At 42.8% G+C, this 17,600-nt stretch overlaps 1 pseudogene; it reads right to left on the bottom strand.

Annotated features, from left to right (window-relative positions):
• Positions 1 to 15,340: 15,340 nt before the first annotated feature.
• On the bottom strand, positions 15,341 to 16,156 carry LOC137370271 (N-myc proto-oncogene protein-like; annotated as a pseudogene).
• Positions 16,157 to 17,600: the final 1,444 nt, after the last annotated feature.

Raw genomic sequence — 17,600 nt, 5'->3', positions numbered from 1 at the left:
ATGACCATGGCCATCATCCTTTGGCTGCCTGAAGCCTGGAGGGTCCTTGCATATTGTGGGCCTCCAGCATATGCAGGAGCCTCCTCTGTCATCGTAGCTGATTGAGGTGCTGGAGTCAGTGACAGAGGGGCTGAGGGGCAGCTGTCCACACCAGGAATGCCCTGAGAAGAGCACTCAGATGCAACAGGCAGCCACTCCTCTGATATTTCAAGTATGGTGGTGTAGTGGTAATGTCAGTGGACTAGTAATCCACAGGCCCAGGCTAATGCCCAGGTTCAAATCCCACCATGCCAGCTGGTGGAATTTAAAATCAATTAATTAATTAATTCAATTAATTAATTTTAAAAATCTGGAATTGAAAGCTAGTCTCAATAATGGTGCCATGAACCTATCATCAATTGTTGTTAAAAACCCATCTGGTTCACTTATGTCCTTTAGGGAAGGGAATCTGGCATCCTTACCTGGTCTGGCTGACGTGTGACACCAGACCCACAGCAATGTGGTTGACTTTTACCTGCCCTTGCCTAGCAAGCCACTCAGTTATCAAGGACAATTAGGAATGGGCAACAAATGCTGGTCTTGCCAGCGACGCCCACATCCCAAAAAAGAATTTTTAAAAAACTCACTGCTCGCCCCCCCCTACCGCCTCTTGCACAGTGATTGCTGCATAAAGCTCATGGTGATGGTATGCAGGTTTGCTTGCATTGCCGGCATCCACTGAGTGGTTTGCTGGATATGGCTGTCCATGAGGATAGCCATGGAGGATGCCAAGCAGGTACATGCTAGAGACAGATGGACACCTCAATCGTCCATGTTAGGGTGCATATAGCCTCTGGAAGCTCCGCCAGATGTTCCTTCACCTCACACGGCAGATCCAGCATCTGCCGCCTTGCTGACAACTCCAGAGGCATGACATCAGCCTCAGGCTCAGCATTGCCGAGTCCTCCGAGTATCTGTGGTCTTGGTTATCACAGCCTTTGTTAGCTGTTAGGGCACATCTATGTTGTGCTCACTAGGTTGTGATCCCAGATTTACTTGTGAACAGATGTCCACTGTTGAGAGAATATCTGTGCTGGTGGAAGGTATGGGGGTACGATAAAACAGTGCATCCTCTGAGGCTCCCTCCTCCTCTTCCTCAGAGGTGGGCAATTGTCCCCTGGTCTCTTGAGCTGTCTGCTCTTGCCTTTGACCTGCATGAAAGAGACAATTAATTAGAGGATAATGAGCATTCCATCACTCCCTTATTCCCTTCAGTCTACTCCTAGTGTGGAGCTCCATGTGACGTTTGTTGGACACATAAGCATGATGGCTTGTGTTTGCCAAAGGTTCTCTTGTGGCCATCTATTGGGCCCACACACTCTCTCCAGTCTCCATGCCCATGTCACCAACTGCAATGGAATGGCCACCATTCTGTCTTCAAAGTTCTCGTGCCTCCTCCTCCATGGGGGTCTGGATTGCGAGGAATGGGATGCCACCATTAGAGTTTGCTCTTTCCTTCATATTGAGGGTAGTCTTTTCCTAGAAGCACATAGATGACCATCGTTAATCGCCCAAAAAAGACACTCTCAACACCTACGCTGGTGGCTGCCTGGCTATCCATGATGGTGCCACAAGAATGCCTTCTGTACACAGCCACAGGAGCGGCAGTGCAGGAGTCAACTGTGACACCGAGTTGCTGCCATGCTTGCTACAGGCAATGATATTGCCTGGCCCCATTGCCAGGGGTAGAGTTGGCATTCCTTTTCTAACTAGTTCACCCTTATGCATTGCCACATTAATGTCCCTAAGGAGAGCAAATTCTGGTGCATCTACCTTGGCAGATCACATGAGGTCATTCACCCGCTTGCAGCACTGCAGCCAGGTTCTAAGGCTGCTGACTTCCTCTGCAATCTCTGTCTTGGTCTGGCAGGCAGGTCTCCTCCTCCTGTCCTGAGGGAAGAGAACCTCTCACCTTATCTCAGCAGCCTGGAGGCAAACCTGTAAGGAAGCATCACTAAACCTTGGGCCCACCTGGGGTCTTGCTTCTGCCATTCTTAGATAGTCCTACTTTCACCCCTCTTTCTCTCAGGTTTTTTGGTGGCTGTATCTATGCAAAGGAGTGCTGGCAGTCCTTTAAATATGCCACCACACCCAGCAGCATGCTGCCACCGGCACCTCACTGGACTCATCCTCCACCTGCCGGCAGTTAATTCAGCCACCGTAGAATAGCCTATCCCAATCCGCAGCCCTGCCCAAATAGCAGCCCAGTGTCTGGGTTTTCAGCGGCTAATGCAGGGTTTTTTAAATGAGCTCTGTGGAAAATTGGTGGACATTTCATGGGAGGCCTCAATGAAGTGCAGGATCACTGCCATTAAGGGACAGAAATGGATGCCATGGCATTATTCAAAGAAAAGCAGAGGAGTTCTCCCTCGTGTCCTGACCAACATTCATCCTTCAATCAACAGCACTTAAAAAGATTCATCGGTCATTATGGCATTTCTGCTTATGGGATCTTGTTTAGTGCAAATTGGCTGCCATATTTCCCTACATTACAACAGTTTACGATACTTCAAAAGTACTTCATTGGTTGAATGGCACTTTGGGACCCCTTGAGATTGTGAAAGACGTGATATAAATGCAGCTTCTTGTTTTCTTTCAAAACTTTCAATGGGACAGATTCACTAATCATATGCTCCTGGTCAGGAACTGTGCTCAAAGGGTGGACTGAAGTTTTGATATGTTAAAGGCACTATAAAAATGCAAGTTTTGCTGTTGTTGTTCATACAGAAGTCTAATTTAAGACAATGTACAGGCGAGGAGCAGATATTCTTCTTCAGTCACAATGGCAGCAGATCTTAAGTGGGCTGATTTCCAAACTCTCCTTGCCTGTGTTATTGATCCTGGCCACTTCCCAATTCAGAGTCATTGGCCACAATCTTATCTGTGAAGCAGGTTCAGTGCAAGGGGAAGGAGTAATGGATCACAAACCCAGAAATACTGGTTCCCCGAGTATCCTGCAGTTTAAATTTTTTTTGTAAGTTTCCCACCTGACAGCCAGCCTGATTGATATGCTGGCTGCCTGTCAAGTGGAAAAGCCTACAGAAAAAGGTTGTCGCTGAGCTGAGTGCAGGTAAGTCTAGGGGTATGGTGAAAGAGATCGCAAGGTAGGTACTGGTCGGGGGGTTCCACTCACCGTGGTGAGGATCAGGGCAGAGGATGGAGATTGGGGGGGCTAATGAGGCAGTAGATGTTCGGGGGAACAGATGGTGGTGGTTGTGGTGCAATCACAGGGGTTGGGGAAGCATGTTGGGGGATGTGGGGTGGATTATAAGTAAGCTTGTCGGGCCTTTAGGATACATTCCTGCTGCTTCTAGCCCACAAGCCGTGCAATAAAGGCACTTACCTAAGAATTCAGCCCTTCTTGCCTCTTTTTATCTACTGGGTTTCCCCAGGTGGACTGTGTTGGAAAATATTATCATTGTTAAAATGAAGGCATGCAGCCTCCTTGCAAGCTTTCAAGGACTGATCCGCCCCCGGTGAGGGGATTGGTCATCCAACCTTCATCCCACCTCCATTAAAACCAGAAGTGGATGGCCTATTTCACATTATTAGCTTTTAAATCGCACTTCCCCCACCCCCCACCACCTCAAACCAAACCCACCAGGTATTTGAGATAAATTACTGCCATTAAAATAAATTGGGTAAGTGCTGGAGCCATTTATGACACCATGAGTAGCCCACCTAAGGTGGATGGAGCGAAACTATTTCTGCATCTTGTCACAGCATAGCGTTGCCAGCAGAAAGTAACAAAAAAATCTTGAAAATTGAAATTTTTTAATTTCCCTAAGCAAAAGTGGCTTATTAAAATGTAACCTCGCTTCCCCAGGTTCTCGCAGGAAGTTGCAGCCAGTGTGACTGCAGTGACCAGATACTGCCTGATTTTTAATCTCCCCCAGTTCTCCTGTGACTGCCTCACACCTCAGATCCATCATTGGGGCAGAGAATGTTTGACCCATAATTTTTATTTGCTGGTTTGCCTTGTTTGAATATTTTTAGTGCTGTTCCCTGATTGGCGAATACATGTTCAATCATAATACTTTTCTGTTACCAGAAGGTAATTTTGATATATGTAAATCAATGGGAAAGTGGATGTAGTCCCAGAGGTACTTAGAATCATAGAATGGTTACAGCACAAAAGGAGATTATTTGGCCCGTTGAGTCCGTGCTCGCTCTCTAGCAATTTAACAAGCCCCACTCACTGGCCCTTTCCCTTTAGCCCTACAAATATTTCCCCTTCAGGGGACTTTTGAAAGTCACAATTGAATCTCCCCCCACCACAAACTCAGGCAGTGCATTCCAGATCCTAACTACTCACTGTGTAAAACAACTTTTCCTCATGTCACCTTCGATTCTTTTGCCAATCACTTTACATCTGTGTCCTCTGGTTCTCGATCCTTCTTCCAATGGGAACAGTTTCTCTCTATCTTCTCTGTTTATATCCCTCATGATTTTGAACACCTCTATTAAATCTCTTCTCTACTTTCTCTCTCTAAGAAGATCAACCCCAGCTTTTCCAATCTATCCATGTAACTGAATTCCTTCAGCCCTAGAACCATTCTCATAATCTTCTCTGCACCCTCTTAAAAGTCTTCACATCCTTCCTAAAGTGCGATGCCCAGATTTGAACACTAGACTCCAGTTGAGACCAAACCAATGTTTATAAAGGCTTATCATAACTTCCTTGCTTTTGTACTATATGGGCTGAATTTTGCCACCAAGGACCAAGTCCCACTGCTGTGGCCGAAAGCGGGTCCCAACCCTGCTCTGCCAGGCAATGGGACCCTGGGGCGGCATTTTATCAGTGGCAGCTAATTAACAGGCTGCCATTCATTTGAAGGTGGCGGCCCACCCCAAGAGCTGCCGGCCCAATTAGAGTGTCAGCAGCTCAGCAGCCGGGGCATCGCCATTGCTAGTGGTGGCCATTGCAGAGGCTGCAGTACAAGGGAGATCAAAGACATGCAAATTTTCCTGAGGAAGCCAGGGCCAGACAGGTAGGCCCCAGTGATTGGGGGTGGGGGAGGGAGTTATTCCTGTGGCAGCAACTTAGGTGCAGGCAGTGGCCATTGCTGCCAGGAGGCCCCTCTGTGAGCAGGGAGCACCCATCAAGTACTGCACCCCCGGGAACCTACTGGGAGGCCGCCAGGGTTTACCTGACAGTGTCCCTGCACAGGCCTTCATGATGCGGGCAAAATGCTTGCAAGGGTGGAAAGTGGCCCTTAATTGGGCCCTTAAGTGGCTTAATTGACCGCCTGGTGGGTGGCCTCACCACTGAGGTTCCTGCCACTGGTAATATGCCATGGCAGCAGGAAGACATTGGGCTCCCCCTCCAACACCTTCCCCCGACATATTGCCAGCCCTGCCATTTCCCAGCCTGCTTCCAAAGGCTAGAAAAATTCAGTCCTGTGCCTCTACTTTTAAAGCCTAGGATCCCTTAGGCGTTTTTAACTGCCTTCTCAACCTGCCCTGCCATCTTCAATGATTTGTGTACATATACACCTAGGTCTCTTTGTTCCTGCACCTCCTTTAGAGCTGTATTGTTTATTGTATATTGACTCTCCTCGTTCTTCCAACCAAAATGTCTCACTTCACACTTCACTGTCCATAATTTCATCTGCCACCTGTCCACCCAATCCACCAGCTTGTCAATGTCCTCTTGATGTCTCTCACAATCCTTCTCACATTTCACAATACACCTGAGTTCTATGTCTTCTGCAAATTTTGAAATTGTGACCTGTACACCTGACTCTAAGTCATTAATATATATCAAGAAAAGTAATAGTCCTAATACTGACCCCTGGGGAACCTTTTCTTCAGTTCAAAAAACAATCATTCACCTCTACTCTCTGTTTCATGTCACTCAGCCAACTCCATATCTATGCTGCCATTTCCCCTTTTATTCCATGGGCTTTACTTTTGCTGGCATTTTTTGAAACATCTTTTGCAAATCCATATACACCACATCAACCACATTACCCTCATAAATCTTCTCTCCCCTCATCAAAAAAAACTCAATCAAGATAGTTAAACATGATTTGTCCTTACAAAATCGGCACTGGCTTTCCTTAATTAATCCACATTTTCCCAGCAACTGTTAGTTTTGTCCCAAGTTATTGTTTCTAAAAGCTTTCCCACCACCAAGGTTAAACTGACTGGACTGTAATTGCTGGGTTTATTATTACACCTTGTTGAACAAGGGTATAACATTTACAATTCACCAGTCCTTTAGCACCATCACTGTACCTACGGAGGATTGGAGGATTATGGCCGGTACCTCTGCAATTTCTACCCTTACTTCCCTCAGTATCCTCAGATGCACACCATCTAGTTGTGGTGACATATCAACTTTAAATACAGCTACCTTCCTAATACCTCCCCTTTATCAATTTTTAGCCCATCCAGTATCTCAATTACCTCCTCTTTCACCATGACGTTGTTAGTATCTCTTTCTTGATAAAGACAGATGCAAAGTATTCATTTAGTACCTCAGTCATGCCCTCTGCCTTCATGTTTGGATCCCCGTTTTGGTCCCTAATTGGCCCCACCTCTCCTCTTACAACCATTTTACTATTTAAATGCTGAGTGAAGACTTCTGGATTTCCTTTTATGTTAGCTGCTAGTTTCTTCTCATACTCTCCCTTTGCCTCTCTTATCTTCTTTCTCACTACCCCTCTGAACTTTTTATATTTTCAGCCTGGTTCTCACTTCTATTATCAACCTGACATCTGTCATAGGCACCCTTTATCTGTTTCAACTTATTCTATATCTCTTTCGTCATTCAGGCAGCTCTGGCTTTGGTTGCCCTACCTTTCCTCCTTGTGTGAATGTACCTCAACTGTACCTGAATCATCCCCTTCTTAAAGGCAGCCCATTGTTTCATTATAGCATTGCCTGCCTATCTTTGATTCCAATTTACCTATTCTCACCCACTGAAATTGGTCCTCCTCCAATTAAGTATTTTTTTACTCTGGATTGTTCCTTGTCTTTTCCCATAGCTAACCTAAACCTTATGATGCTATGATCACTGATAGGCTCGAGACAAAAAAGGTATAGCATCATGAAAAAGGCTAGCTTAGGTGGCTTGCAGAGAGTGTATATAGTAACTGTAAATAATAAAGAATTGTTAGTTAACCTTCACCAGAGTCTAAGTCTTTCTATAGAACGCCCTACAACACTACTTATACAAACCCAACAACACAACACCATCTACATACTTCGACAGTTCCAGGTGCCTCGGCTTTTCAATCCCTTCAGTTGCCTTCAGGAATGGATTCTCGGGAACAAGGGCTACCCGTTGAACACATGGCTTCTGACACCTGTGAGGAATCCTTGCTAACTTTCCCTGTGAAAAGGAAGCTGCCGCTGGAGAGACACCAGACTTTTTCTATGGAGCAGGATGTCCAAGAAACCAGATGAATATAGCTGGCTCCTACATGGCCTACCACATGCTGCCCCAAGCAAAGAAGGAAAAGATGCCCTAGAAAGCTGAGTTTTAAATTATTTTTGTGGGGCGAGGTGCAACAGAAGTGTTTCTCCAGGCTGCTGCTGAATCTGGCTCCCTGTCTCTTCGAGATTGCTCCACGCCTCTGGATTTATCTTGCTGCCTGATATTGAGCTAGCCTGTTTGGAGCCCCTAACATGCCAGTTCCATTTGAATGAGACAAGCGCCTCAAAATGGTTCCAGCCTCTGCCCCTGAAACAGATCTGTTGCATCAGTTACCCATCCAAAAGCTAATATCGACCCCAATATATGTCAAGGTGGGGACACTTACTTTGTCAATCCCTTTGTAACCAGAAAACCTCATCCTCATTTAGACCCAAATGCTTTGGGCCTGAGTGAGTGCATTAACTCAGTGTGTTACCTTCACCAATGCAGCATTCACAGAAGACTGGCATTCAACTCAAAAGAGGATCGCTCTTCTTTGTTGCACGCCTTGCAGCAAAACCTCCAATGTGTCCTATTTAGATTTCACATCCTGAAAATTATAGAATTAATCTACTGCTTATCTCCCAACTAATTACTGACCCATTTCATAAGGTTTTCTCCATCCTCATTCTCATTGCACTTTCATTTTTGATATTAATCTCGCAGAAACTTAACCAAATATCTTCTGGAGGCCCATATACACAACATCCATAGGTACTCCCCTATCCACCATACTATTGACTGCCTCAAAAATATCAGATTAGTCAGACATGACCTACCTATCACAAATCCATGCTAACTCTCTTTGATCAGCTGATAATTGTCAAAGTACTCAGTCACTCTGTCTTTGGTGATAGATACCAGTAGCTTCCCTACAATTGATTAAACTGACAAGTTGATCTTGTAATATAGGAGCTATAGAGGTTGATGTGTAGAATCATAAACATTTATTTTGATCTTTTTCAACGTATCGGCCCAGCAGCAAATGTATTGTAGGTATTAGTTTCTGTCACCAGCATACAAATATTATATAAGGTTTGGAAAAATAACATGTTTCTGATGGTAGCAGTTAATATGGCTCTTCATCATAATAACCAGAAATACTAACACATTCTTTTTCACCAGATGATTTATTCCAACATTTCAGAATAATATTGAAATCCTTACTTTGAACAGAATAGTCAACATCTTACCCATTGCTCGCCTGTCTGTCATTTCAATAAAGCTACATCAATACATTTAGCCTGATGTGAATCTTCTTCTCAATCTTCAACTTTTCCTCAAAAAACTTTTCAAAATTATTTCTGGCTTATCGTATATCGTTAAGAGATGTCAATTGACTAAATAGTTGACTATAGGCAGTTTCACCTATTGAGTATAAAATGGGTCTATTCTGTTCTGATTTTACACATTTGTGATAAGCATTTGCCATGCTAGGTCCCCAACTGCCAAGAATGAGGCACATTAATTTTGTCATGAATATTGAATTTAAACTGTTACTGGCGTGAAGAAAGGATTTGTTAAACAGATCAGCCGTGGCTGGAAAAGACATTTGCATAGTAACAGACAGTGCTTGGAAGGACAAAAGACCATTGCCTGATGCATTCCATCCACAATGGACCTTGATCACCAGGTATTATGTGTAAGAGGAGCATTCCAGAGACTGCTAAGGTGATACAATCCAAGACGTGGTCAGACCAGTTAGTCACATGACTAACCTGCTTGGCAACCTGGGTTTTTCTGAAATGAACAAACAGTTTGAACGGAGAGTGTCTGTTTGCTGCTGGACTAAGAAGATCTCTCGTGTCTTCTCCCATCTCTTTCTCACAAGCCTCTGAATTCACTGAAGACACATGAACCCCAAGAGACAAAAGTCTCCTACAGTGAACAAGGTTTAAGAAGAATACTGGGCCCCAACGAAAAACAAGAACTACCTACAATCAAGGACTCTACAGTGAGCTCAAAGAACCATAACAACAACTCTTCAGATATTGCCTCAAACTGTTCACTTTATTTTTTTCTTCTGCTCTTTTCTGTCTCTATTTGCATGTATGTATCGCATATGCATGCTACCATGGGCGCATCGTGTATTCGTAGGTGTCAACCGAATTAGAGTTTAAGTTTAAGTTTAATAAATTTCAATCTTTCTTCTTTAAACCTAAGAAAGCCTGTTTGTGCTGCTTTCTTTGCCTTATAATTGGAAAGCAGTGAACAAGGATTCACCAAGTAGGAGCTAAAAACACAGTGTGTTTTAAATTAAACCCTGTTACAGTTAGATAAAAGCAAAATACTGCAAATACTGGAAATCTGAAACACTCTTACAGTAAGACTAGGTGAAGGCAGAGAGGGATCGTTAGACACCTGTCTGTCCTGGTCATAACACATTATAATTAAGGATGTTACTGGAATATTTTGGAAATGTTGTACTTCACCTCTACTTCCATGAACACATAATCAGATCAGTGATTTATTTCCCCCTATAAAATGCATGCTTTAGACCTTACACTTTCATGCTGTATAACTCATCAGGTGATTTAAATAGATGAATTAGAATGATATCAATCAGAATAGAAATGGAAATAGAGTTGACACCCACCCTTTTGTATGCTAATATGCTGGGTTATGTACCATTTTGTCTAATAATCATTCCCTCCGCACCTTCTTTCAATGAACCAAGAGGTCAGTTCCTTGTTCTGCCAGGTGTCTCTGAATCCCAATAAAACACAGTATTGAGTTACAATAGAAACAGAAAACACTGCTCAATTTTTGAATATGGATGAATGCTTTGATGTGAGTCCATAAACAACCAAAGGAGAGTTTTCTGAAAGTTCACTAACAGCCAATGACTAAACAAGAGATAAATGTTCTCATATTAAAAATATATTAATAATTTCACTAAATAGACTTTATCGTGTTGAAATATGTCAAAGTGCTGCAAATGCAATGGCTACTGTTATGAAGGTAAATGTGATTGTTGAGGATGTTGCTCTGGTGTGTTAACTGTTTATTTTGTGATACACATGAGCATCAAAATTTCACATTGGTGAATCTGATGAAATTAGAGAACCAAATAAGACTACTTACAGCACACCCTCACTATTTTTGTCTATACCAGGCTTACAATATTACTGCCTAGTTAAATTTTCATTTTTAATACCTGAGATGATCTTAAGAACTCATAATTGTGACCTTTAGTTTTTGTTTTATTTGATCATGGAATGTGGGCATCGCTGGCAAGGTCAGCATTTATTGCCCAGCCCTAATTTCCCTTCAGAAGGTGGTGGTGAGCCGTCTTCTTGAATCACTGCAGTCCATGTAGTGTAGGTACACCCACAGTGCTGTTAAGGAGGGAGTTCCAGCATTTTGACCCAGAGACTGTGAAGGAACAATGATATATTTCCTAATATATGGTGGTGTTCCCATGCATCTGCTGCCCTTGTCCTTCTAGGTGGTAGAGGTCATGGCTTTGGAAGGTGCTGGTGAAGGAGCCTTAGTGAGTTGCTGCAGTACATCTTATTGTTGGTACACACTGCTGCCAAGGTGCACTGCTGGTGGAGGGAGTGAATGTTAAAGGTGGTGGATGGGGTGCCAATCAAATGGACTGCTTTGTCGTCTATAGTGTCAAGCTCCTTGAGTATGGTTGGAGCTGCACTCATCCAGACAAATGGGGGTATTCCATCACACTCCTGACTTGCGTCTTGTAGATGGTGGACAGGTTTTTGGGAGACAGGAGATGAGATACTCATTGCAGAATTCCCAGGCTCTGATATGTGGCTGGTCCAGTTACGTTTATGGTCAATAGTGATCCCCCTCCCTTCCCCCCACCCACATGATGTTGATGGTGGGGATTCAGCAATGGTAATTCCATTAAATATGAAAGGGAAATGGTTAGATTCTCTCTTGTTGGAGATGGTCATTGTCTGGTACTGTATGGCACAAATGTTACTTGCCAGTTATCAGCCAAGCTTGAATGTTGTCCAGGTCTTGCTGCAAGTGAGCACAGACTGCTCAACTATTTGAGGAGTTCCAAATGGAACTGAACACTGTGCAATCACCAGCAAGCATCTCAACTTCTGACTGTATGATGGCAGGAAGGTCATTGATGAAGCAGTTGAAAATGTTTGGGCCTAGGAACTCCTGAGAAACTCCTGCAGCAATGTTCCAACAACCTCAATCATGTTTGTTTGTGCTAGGTATGACTCCAGCCAGTGGAGAACTTTCCCCCAATTCCCAGATAGAGCTCTATAACCACTATAAATTCTGTAAATTCACCAAGGCACCTCCCAAACCCACTACCTCCACTACCTAGAAGGACAAAGGCAGCAAATGCATAGAAATACCATCACCTTCAAACTCCCCTCCAAGGAAGACACCAACTTCACTTTGAAATGTATTGGTGATCCTTATCATCATTGGGTAAAAATCCTGGAACTCCCTGCAGGAAAATGGTGTTGAAGTAGAAAATCAGCTATGATTTCATTGAATGGTGAAGCAGGCTCAAAGGGCTGAATTGCCTACTCCTACTCCTATTTCTTACGTTCTTATGTACTTAAATGCTTAACAGCACTGTAAGAGTATCTTCCCTACACTGTAGTGGTTCAAGAAAGCAGCTCCCCACCCAACTTTCAAGGGCAACTAGGGGTGGACAGTAAATGCTGGCCTTGCCAGTGGTGCCCACATCTCAAGAATGATATTTTTCAAAAACATAGACTGTTTTTATGTTCACCACCACCTTCTTAAGGATAAGTAGGGATGGGCAATAAATGCAGGCCTAGCCAGCGATGCCCACATCACAGAAAAAAACAAATTAAAAAAGATGAATATATCCTTTCAAGGTCAATTACTTCATTTCCCTCACGACAGCTCTTACCTGTGAAGCCGAAATGCATTCAAAATATCTGGATGGCTTTTTTTTAAACATCTTTCTTGTATATCTGGATAGGGTGTAAAGAAAACCAGTTACCCGGTAAGAGTTTCCTCATTCACCTCAAGCCTCCCATCTCTCTCTTGCAAACTTTCTTACCTTTGTTTTATCAATACCATTATAGTCATTGCTGCTTTTTTATTCTTAAGCTCTAAATATACGAATCCTAAGTATTTTTCTTCTCCATTTTCCCCTACTGTATTGTGATGTAAGCTCATTGCTCAACCTCCTACTCGTGCTCATTATTTTATAAGATCTTTAAATTAAGAAACTCCTTAATTTCTTCAGCCTTTTCATCCCTCTAAACTCTTTAGGATTTTAAAACACAAACTCAGTGTCGGTTACTCCATGAATCATTTCATCATCAATGGTATCCTGCACTACAGTCCTTGATGCTTCTGGAATTTTCAATTAAAAGAAAAATTCTGCTGGAATAAAGCAATTTCTTTTATTTCTTTTATGCCTGCTACCCTTTTTAAAATGGTCCCAGTTAACCGATGATGCTGCCATTCATTATCGTATGAGCAGTTAGGCACTGTGGATGTCTAAGTTAATAGATTTGAAAACTCAGAGCTCTTGTTTATACCTCACTTGACAGGCATAACCTGGATGGACAGGCAAGGAAAATTTGGGGTGTAACTATTCTTCCATCAAGTGCCATTTCCATCAGAAGTGATGTCAGGCATATAGTAAATTCACCCAAATATGGACAGGCATATTATATTACAATGCAAATAGCAGGATGACATCATACAACAAATTGCCTTGCAATTGCTGACTGCAAGGAAGACCAGTGTTGCTAAGAAGTAAAGAAGGTGAGGGGTGACATTTTAGACAGCCACTTCTGCTAAGGCAAATTTAAAAGCTTTAACTTTCAAGATTTTATTTTCTGATCAGGCTTCATACTGATGTGAAACCATTTAAAATTGAATCTCATTTCTGCAAGTGGATGCATTTGAAATTGCGAAGCTTACTATTTAAAATCTTGACTCATGTTATTTTGCCTATGGTGGATCCACTGCCAAAAAAGGGTTGCATAACATGTAACCATGAATATAAATTGCAAAGTAACCAAAATCATTGGAATAGGTGGGTTTAGGATAACTGCCTTTAATTTGGAGTGGAAGAATAAGAGATAGTCATTCCCCTTCCACTATTCATTGTTCAGAAAAAATAGTAGCTGCTCAAATGTGAGAAAATGCATTAGAGAAAGAGAGAGAATACAAAATGAAATATCATGGAAAATATATAAGGCTGCAATTATAACAGGAACTTATAATAATTAATATTTGATTTAGAACCTCCTGGACAAAGGCAAAATATTTTTCTATTTTATTTATCTTCTGGCAATGAAAGCATATGATTTGTATAAACTACCTTGTGTAAAAGAGTCAAGAAAAATGGATACTGGACAAGGTAATGTCACAACTTCAGGCATTTTCACTCCTGCAATTATCAATTTGCTAATGTTGTGAGTTCCATTAAAATGATATACTTTAACATGTTAGAAACAAATAGTGATTGCAAGGGTGAAATGGCAACAATGTCTCCATCTAGACACATTGTGAAAGCATTTTAAGTTCTGGCCTCCAAAGAGATCTGTAAATTATGTTCAGTTATGTTTTATATTTCTGCACGAAGGCGGCAATTCCACATTAATATGTTCTTTTTAAAATTTTGCCCAGGTTCAACAATATCATAAATGAAGGCAACTGCCATGAAGTGTTGGATCTATGTGGTTCAGGTACTGGACCTTTGTTTTAGACAAGAAGGGATGTAAGAACTATTACTGATTGTGAAAGCACAACTGACATTGTTTCCTTCGTTGCGAACAGTTCACTGAGTTACTGAAAATTAGCTTTTTAAAATTCTTTCATGAGATGTGGGCGTCGCTGGCTAGGCCAGCATTTGTTACCCGTCCTAAATGCCCTTAAGAAGGTTGTGGCGAGCTGCCTTCTTGAACCACTGCAGTTCATCTGGTGCAAGTACACCCACAGTGCTGTTAGGGAGAGAGTTCCAGATTTTTGACCCAGTGACAGTGAAGGAACGGCAATATATTTCCAAGTCAGGATAGTGTGAGACTTCAAGGGGAACTTTCAGATGGTTGTGTTCCCAGGTTTCTGCTGTCCTTGTTCTTCTAGGTGGAAGAGGTTGTGGGTTTGGAAGGCGCTGTCGAAGGAGGTGTGGTGAGTGTCATGTGTTCTTTGTGTTATCTTAAGCAGCACTATGAGGCACGTGGATTCCAGTTTTTTGAAGATCTCTAAAAGTTTTAACAGCTAAACTAGTATATACAATACACAAATATTTTACCTGGTAGACATGAGTGGACCAGCAGTGGCAGGGCTACCAGCATGTAAGGACCTTAACATCGTGATTATCCACGATATCACCAAGGTATCCATTACAGCAGAAGAGACCAAGGGTACTCACATTGAGTAAGTCCAGGACTAACAACAAATGTACCCGAACAGGTTCGACGCCATAGGAGATTTCAAAGGTGAGAGGATGTACTCCCTATATATAGAACCTTTGTCTAAGTTGTTACAGTTGCAGAGCGACAGTGGTTTCAAGTCATATGACTACATCCTGGTACTTAGCTCAATAGCATACTGAGTTCTTAAAGGAATATCTCTCTTAAAGTGATCATACAACATCCCCTTATTTCCAAAGGTAAGTCTCGTACACTACAGGTAAAAACACATACAATTGCGTAACATGAAAATTAGTTAGACAGGGATGGAGATTATAAAATTTACAAATATAAAGATAGGGATTGTGATATTTGTGAGTGCAGAAGGTTAAGACTCCTTTTATCATTTCGGTGGTTTGACAGGTCTTCCAGATCTTGTTACAGTATAACCTTCAGGAGATGTGAATTTCACCCTTGGCTGTTTTTGATTTGCAGACATGTTGTCAATGTGTTTGTTGTTGTCTTCTTGTTCCATCACTGCATGTCAGTCATGCACCATCTTCATTCTCCCTTGTTTGTCGAGCAGTGTTTCCTGCATCACAGAGGATTTGCATCTAAGCTGTTGCTGTTTTTTTCTGAAGTTTCTACCTTTCTCTATTCAGTTTCTGTTGCTCTGCTTTCAGCCTGCTAAGATACTCTGTTGTTTTTCTCAGGATGACCATTTTTGAGCCCTTGTCATTCTTGGAGACTTCTGGCACCTCATCTCGAAGAGCCAACAGACAATGCTTCAACTCATTCCTCTCTGTCTCTTCAGGACGTTGCGTGTCCTTCACTTCTCCTCATCCTCTGCATTTGAAGACCTGGGGCTCAAGATCGGGGACTTGTTGAGGGAGGAGTACTTGGCCTCATGGAGGTACCTGTCCATTCTGGCTCGTTTTGGTGCTGGCGGTTCTGTAGAGAGGAGAGATGAGGGTGCGGCATAGTTGTGTTGTTGCTGGATTTCCAGATTGCATCGTTTGATGCTGGTCAGAATCTGTGAGCGGGTTCTGGTCCTTGGAGATTTCCCCTTGGCAATGCTCCCCACTGCCAGCCTTTGCTTCTCAATAGTGACAACGTCAATCTCTTCTTCTGAGTCACTGAAGCATGAAGAAACACTGCCTGTTGACAATCAACTTCCACCATCTGAATTTGGAGCTTCATTCTCTTGGTGTGGCATTTCTGAGAAGGGGCTGATACTCTCCAAACCAGAACCACTGAGATCCTGGAAGAACTGTGACTCAATCTCAGACATCAGGGGGCTGGACACAGGGACTGCATCCTCTCGGAGGTGCAGAATGGCATTGAACCTGTCCAGGTACATTTGTTGTAAGTCCTGGATTGACTCAATGTGGGTACCCTTGGTCTCTTCTGCTGTAATGGGTACCTTGGTGATCTCGTGGATAGTCACGATGTTAAGGTCCTTACATGCTGGTAGCCCTGCCACCGCTGGTCCACTCATGTCTACCTGGTAAAATATTTGCAGTTTCCATGCCGACTTGCCACAGCTGCATTGCATTGTTAGTGTGCTACTGCAAGGGATGGGTGACCCGTTGTATGCAGTTAAAGTTGCAGTTGTCACTTGTATCATTAATTTCCAGTACATATTCTTCAGGATTCGGATTCAGGATTTGCACTAGCTCCTGTATCAGTCTTAGTCCCAAGTGTGTGTTTGCCAGCTTTCTTTGGGCACATGATATTAATAGTAGCAAAAAGCTTCCAGTTGTTTCACTTCATTAACACAATGTGTCAGGTTCACAATGTGAAATGCCTGCTCATCTTTTGGCTGTGAATCGCTCCGCTCTGATTCTTGTCACAGGTCTATTTCGCTGTGAACTTGGTGTATCAACTTGCATTTACGTAGGTTTCTGATGCTTTCCTTGTTGCTGTTGTCCCGTTGCTGTGCCTGTCTTCTATTTGTTTGTGTCCTATCGTGACTTCTGGCTGTGCCTTTGGAGCCAGATTTCTTTCACAGGCGGCCCAGTGTCCTTTTCGAGTCATTGAGTCATAGACAGATTTTGCACCGCACGCCTTGCAAAGGTCTTACTTCGCAGTGAGTGGAACAAACCACACTTACCAGATAGCTTGCTTCCTGTTTGCAACCTGGTTGTCGTGCCAATGCTGTTGGCGGCACCTGATGCTTGCAGATGCTGTTGTCCAGCTACAGTGGCTTTGCATTTCCTGCCATCTTCTAGCAGCTCGTCAATGCTGTGATCTTTCTTTTTCCCCAAGAGGTCTTTTTGAAATGCTTCAATAGGTGTTGAGACAATCACCAGCTCCAGTATTCACTCCAAAAACTTGTTTTCTGAAAAATCACATTTGTTGCCCTTACTACAGTATTTACTGATGAATTGATTATTGATTCCAGTGGCCGTTGCCTGTAGGGCATAAATTCTAGGTGATGAATTCTAAGATTCAATAATACCCAAAGCTGAGCTTCTAGTACTTTCCATACCTTTGTGGGATCTTTCTGGTCCTCTTCAGATAAGCAAGAGGTATTGATTCTGTGTAATCCCTCATTTCCAACTGCTATCAATATTTTCACAGCCTGCTTCTATGGTTCTATAATCACTTTGTCTGTGAAGCATAACCGCATTCTTTGTTTAAAAAGTTTGAACTTGGAGAGGATATCAATGTCCTTCCAGTTCATGCAGGGAAATTTGATATCCATCTTTCTTCTGTTCTTTTGCTTTCTGTGCTATATTTACCTTTGTTCATCTCTGTGCGTGCCTTCAGCACTGTACTTATTATGACTGTTCTATTTGTGG

This window comes from Heterodontus francisci, chromosome 5 (assembly GCF_036365525.1).
Source record: "Heterodontus francisci isolate sHetFra1 chromosome 5, sHetFra1.hap1, whole genome shotgun sequence".
NCBI lineage: Eukaryota > Metazoa > Chordata > Chondrichthyes > Heterodontiformes > Heterodontidae > Heterodontus > Heterodontus francisci.
The sequence above is the reverse complement of the archived record's forward strand: the minus strand, read 5'-3'. Positions and strand labels throughout refer to the sequence as shown.